The 6,425-nt window shown below is 38.4% G+C and overlaps 1 protein-coding gene across 2 annotated transcripts in view; it reads left to right on the top strand.

The window, feature by feature from the left end:
- Positions 1-3,888: 3,888 nt before the first annotated feature.
- LOC127007346 (trichohyalin-like) overlaps positions 3,889-6,425 on the top strand; it is a 90,873-nt gene continuing 88,336 nt past the window's right edge. The window contains exons 1-2 of one of the 2 annotated variants that reach the window (XM_050878200.1): positions 3,889-4,027; positions 4,639-4,926. The gene's annotated coding sequence lies outside the window, so the exon portion shown is untranslated. The remainder of the gene's footprint in view (positions 4,028-4,638; positions 4,927-6,425) is intronic. The other variant, XM_050878203.1, reaches the window with a different exon arrangement.

Below are 6,425 nucleotides of genomic sequence, written 5' to 3'. Positions count from 1 at the left end.
AAATACCTCCTCGCAGAAATAAGTTGCTCTGTTGTCCACTACGCAGGACAACCTATTAATTTGCCTGGTTTTATCCCAGTCTTGTCCACGTGTGATCTTTATGATGAATGATGTTACCCGCCAGAGAACAACACACCAGACCAATACACCAAACAAGCAAGAACTTGAGTGATTATCAACGTGGGGTAATTCTTTCTTAATTCTGCCCTATTCGATTGTTATAAGCCCTTACCTTGATTTAGAGTGTTTCGCTGATGTTTGTGCCATATATTGGAGCTGAAACAAGACAAGTAAACGATAGCGGTGAGTGAAATACAGAAAAAGATAAGCAAGTTGAACCTCTCTCTGCGAGCTATTTTGCGGCTGCGAAGTGATTCCTATATACAACACCGCCTCTGCCAAGATGAAGACACACCACCCGATCCAAGTAGCAGGGTAAGTAGTTTGTGACTTCAATTTTAGCATTATGACAACATTTTGACAGCCTGCAATAACTTTCTGTGAGTATAAACTATAAACCGATGACGCAGTGCAGTAGTCCGAAGCATGGCAGCTGCTTCACACGGGCACCTAAGCACATATATTTGACAAAGCTTTCGTTGGATTTATCGGTATTTCCACGATTGGTTTTATAGCTGTGATAGTAGTTTGAGCCTTTTTCTGTGCCATGAAAGTAAATAACACTAAGTATCTATAGAACCTGAGTGTGAAACGCCAGAATTTTCTCTTCACTATACTCCAACACGACCACCGCGAGTAATTAACGAAACACACGAGAAATTAATCCAAAGAAAGATTTTGCCGCATATGGGAAGGCATGGACGAATGTATCCCAATCCCTAGTTTAGCGTGTCATCGCCGAAAGAGAAGGTTTACCCTATAATGATCAAGGGCACTTCTCTCCCCCTCTCCCCTCCCCCAGCTCCTTAAGTTTTGTATATGACCTCTTCCACGTGCCTTTCTCCATCTACTTAACATTTCTTTTTCTTTTTTTAATCAAGGGTATGGCAAGAAGAGGAAGTGGGCTAGTGGGGAAGATACAATTGGGGGAAGAGGAAAGACTGAAGTGAAAAGTTCTGTGCAGGGTCGTGTCTGTCTCCCTCACGCCCTCTCCTCATGCCCCGCTGCACCTCCCTTCCCCCTTCCCTTTTATGTAATTTTTAACCCTACTATCGACCCCTTGCACCCTTACTTAATATTTTTTGTACCCTACAGATGCATTTTTTCTCGTTACATAACCATATTTTTCTCTCTACAGTCTACATTATACATATTCTGAGATACGTGTACATATTCATCAACCTCCTACACCCTCACTTGAATTTTCTTCCTTTACACATATACATATTTTTCTCGTTACATATATATCCATATCTTTTACTCTACGTTATACATATCTTGAAATAAAATACATCGGGGTCTCCTATTCGTTACGGCACCTTCCCCCATCCCAATTAATTATGCCATTGATAATATTATTGGTTTAAGGTAAATTTGACTTAGCGTTCCACAGTTACTGATCTGAGGCTATTTTTATTAGAGAAGACCGTAAATAGCCTGTTCCAGTTATAATTCCTAGTGGTTGAAATATGACAAAGCAATTACGGTACGATAATAATGATGATAATATTACTAGGGGTGATAATGAAAATTATGTAAATGATATTAATGTAAATAATAGCAGTAATAATGTCGTGGTAGATAATTAATGTCCTACGATAGGGTTATAATGTTAATAAAAGTATATAGCCTACTCATTTAGTAAATAGGTTTTATTGTGTTAGGCTATCATGGTAACAGTAAATGAAATATGAAAAAAGTTTAAATGCAAGAGACTTTATCAATTAATCTAACAATATTTAAGGGGAAGGACGGCGAATTGTGTGTATTTTTGTCATATATACCGTAAAAACATGAAGTATGAAATAAAGAACCATTTCAGCCTTTTAACTTGCCTTACGGATAGAAATGCAATTGCCCAATCATGTTAACAATATCTGCGTGCAGGGGGTCTTAACCTGGGGGACGCGGGGGGGGGGGCGTTAGTAATTTACAGGGGGGGCGAACTTTTGGGAAAGTTGTACTATCTCTAATTATATTCATACTAATCTTAACAAGACTGTGGGCCAGTACTGATAAGTTTATGAAAAATGCTGATGTATCACTTTTACTAACTTCAGTTTTCTATAGTCTACTTAGGCATACTTTTGTTTATTAAATCTGTGAGGGAATTTTATCGTAAGGTATACATATGCGAGGGGGGCGTGGAGTGAAGGAAAAAACACTGGTCTATTTATATTCCATTATGTATATTTTTATTATTATCACTTATTATTACCATTATTATCATTATTTAATTATTATTATTATTATTATTATTATTATTATTATTATTATTATTATTATTATTATTATTATTATTATTATTATCATTATTATTATTATTATTATTATTATTATTATTATATTACTAATATTAATTATGTTTAAGATTTACTTTATGTATACTTTTCCATATCTCATCTATTTAACCAGCTGCTGTTTTGTTGTCCTCTACTAACCTTCAAACCTCCCGGAAACCTGTCAAAATCGTAGTCACATAAAACAATTAAAAGATAATCAAATCACACTCGGCCGCACTGTGGAGAGGGAGCCTGCGGTTCGCCTTCGCCCATCAGTTTGAACTTGGCGTGTCATGGCTGACAGGACAAGATTTTCTCGTTCATTCTTGAGGGCGACCCGAAGGCGTTGCAAGCGATTAGGGAACACGATGTTTTTCCCACCACCATTATCTGCCCCCCAGCTATTGCGGACATTTCCATTTTAAGCCTGCAAGCAAGGTTGGCACTACAGTACGGTACGGTACGGAATACGGTATGGTACGGTTGAAATTTTGATAAAAAGTACGGTACGGTATGATATAGGCACGGAAAACTTAGCAAAACTCCGAGCCACAGGCTTAAAACAAGTGATCACCCCAAGAATTTTTTTCCTGCCCATCAGCGCCTGTTAGGCTATACTTTGGAGGCCTGATACATGTACAGTCACTTTGTAAATGTGGCTTTTCAAATTTATTGACGTACCTTAATTATTTTTTCGCAAATATTTTTTTCATGTATGTAGGCCTATATATTATTATCTCCTGTATAATCAAGATCAAGCAGATTTTGAAGGGAATTACACCAGAACCAGGGAAACTCCTCCACTCACTGGCCCCACTCCACATCCACAGACCCACAGTATCTGACCTCCTGAGTGGTAACCAAGACCAAATACTACAACAAATTTCGTACCGTACCGTACTGCCAGCTTTGCCTGCAAGAGGCACTCTACTGCAAAACAGTGAGGAAGAGCGCACGGTGGAGAAAACTTCCTGAAATGTGCCGCGCTGCTCTACAAATACTCAAATCTCAACACAGTTAAAAAAAAAAAAAAAAAATATATATATATATATATATATATATATATATATATATATATATATATATATATATATATATATATATATATATATATATATGATGTCAATGCTGGTGGTGGTGGTGCTGTTGTAGTATTTTTGGCTTCAAATAATGCATTGTTTCCAAGTTGTATGATTGCCACACGTAGGTTTTCATCAATTGCCTCTGGGAAATTCACCGAAATTTCTCAGCACTATTTAAACGTATAATTATGCTGTTTATGCGAAGGATCAAAATTAACGATGAGCTGTTCGCCATCTATGAACTTGAACCTTTACGTTGGAAGGGAATTCATACGTAGGGAAGGCATGGGTGCGAGCGGAGAGGAGGAAGGGGGTGAGTCAGGGGACAAGGGGGGTGGCTGTAGGAGTCTGGCGGGAGCGAGAGGATGAGGCGGACTCAGGAGGCAGGAGACGGCCGCTGCCGCGGCAGTGCCAGTGACTTTCACATACTGGTGGGGTGAGGGTGTGCACGGCTCTGCCATCGCCACCTGTCCACGTGCTGGCCAAGACTTGACACATACAGCCAACCAACGCCTCTCCTGCCACACACTTCAGTCTGTACTTGTGCGTCCTGAGTGGAGCTTTAAGTGGCTCAAGCTATTGAAGCTGTCAAGGTTAAGGTGAACTAATAAGTGGTCTAGACCTGACGATACACTCGCCCCCTTCCCTGCCACACACTTAACCGTGCTTCCGTGTCACGAGTGCTGCTTAAGTGGCGTAAGCAAGCTGTTGAAGCTGTTAAGAGTAAGGTGAACTATTAAGTGGGCTAGACCAGAGTGTAGTGAATGTGCCGAACCCAGGGCTCTCCACCCATTCACTTTCACTGTCTGCCTTAGTTGTTGGTGTTCATCCCTTAATCTGTTTGTGGCGCCGAAAATAATGAAGTGGTAAAGTAAGTCTTACCACACTAGCATTATCATACACGGTTTCAGTATATATATATATATATATATATATATATATATATATATATATATATATATATATATATATATATATATATATATATATATATATATATATATATATATATATATATATATATATATATATATATATATATATATTTGTTATAATACAAATATAGTCCACACTGACCATAAAAGTTTATATTTTTAATCAATTGTAGTTTTTAAGTTTTCATTACCTCCGATGTTGTTTTATTAAACCTCTAGGGTAATTACCCACCTGTTGAGAACCTGGACTAAACGCTCACCTCTCACCGCCGCGGAGCCTGTGCCTCAGTGCGTTCCCAGCCCTAGCTAACCAGAACTATTCGGGCAGCAATTGAGACTGCGGTAAGGCCCACTTCACACTATCAAGACCTCAGTGATTTCAAGTTAACGGTGAACTCTTTAAGAGCTAATAAGGGTACCACACACCACTAGCAAGCACCAAGCTGTTCGTTGCACCACCCATCAGTGCTGTAACTTCGTGAGCGGCGGTGAAAGCCAGGCATCAAGGTAAGAAAGGCCAGGCATCAAGGTACTGTCTGCCTGTGAGGACATGCATCTAACATAATATTGTTAATACTTTTTATTTAACTATATAATACCTATTTTCATTTATTTAAATATTTACTAGTTCCTATATTTATTCGTGTTTGTTCATTCTTATTGGGCTAACCGGTTAGTATTTGAATGTTATTTATTCTTTTTTTTTTATTTGTTAAACTATTTATTAATTCTTGCTTCTCCTTGGTATAGGGGTTAGCGTGCCTAGCTACGAATTCACGGGCCCGGGTTTGAAACCCGGCCCGGGCAGTCGGCGTGCAGCTCACCCAGCTGTTCATCCTCCCCTTCGGGCTGGTCAATTAATGGGTGCCTGGGGAAACCTGGGGAAGCCTGGGGAAGGTAAACTGTAGTAACCAGGATGTCACACTGGCCCTGTGTCCCGGGGTAATGGGTTCTTCCTATTACAGGTTCAAGGGCCAATGGGACGGAGATGAACACTAAGGCCACGCGCAGCTATAGCGCATCCCCCCCAACTTTACCTTCACCTTATTAATTTTATCCATCCCATTTGTTTATATATTCATTTACCGAATTCCAATACCGCTATCAGTACTCATCACTACCACAAAGTTATAACAAGTAGACACATGTAGGCAGTCCCCTCCACCACTACATATATATATATATATATATATATATATATATATATATATATATATATATATATATATATATATATATATATATATATATATATATATATATATATATATATATATATATATATATATATATATATATATATATGAACGTATGTATGATGGGTAGGCGGTGGCTGAACAGATAGCAAGACGGCCCCGCGTTCAGGAGGACGCGAGATCAATCCCCGATCGGTGCCACCAAGCTGGGATTTTTCAGCCGCCGCCGAGTGGCTTAAAACTACCCACATGCTGTCTAGAAGACCACCTATCAACCCGGACTCTAGATTCTAGGATTAAAGATGAGCTCCGGGAGGCAGCATGAGCCAATGCAAGATGGCGTCACTATAAACACTCGCCTGCCAGAACAGGCTGGGCCGACCATCAGGACCCACCAGGAAGAAGCCTTGGACAACCATCAGGATCCACCAGGAAGAAGCCTACCATATATATATATATATATATATATATATATATATATATATATATATATATATATATATATATATATATATATATATATATATATATATATATATATATATATATATATATATATATATATATATATATATATATATATATATATATATATATATATATATATATATATATATATATATGCATACATACATACATACATACATACATACATACAAGTGTGTAAACTAGATGGGTGGGTGGGGGTCCTGTGAGGTACGTGGATGGGGAAATCCTGTGAGTGGTCTGTATCTTTTTTTCTGTCTCTTATAAGAGTGAAGGTTTTTTTTTTTTTTCGTTTTTCTCTGGAGGTTTTCGTTTCCTCGCTCG

This window comes from Eriocheir sinensis, chromosome 35 (assembly GCF_024679095.1).
Source record: "Eriocheir sinensis breed Jianghai 21 chromosome 35, ASM2467909v1, whole genome shotgun sequence".
NCBI lineage: Eukaryota > Metazoa > Arthropoda > Malacostraca > Decapoda > Varunidae > Eriocheir > Eriocheir sinensis.
The sequence above is the reverse complement of the archived record's forward strand: the minus strand, read 5'-3'. Positions and strand labels throughout refer to the sequence as shown.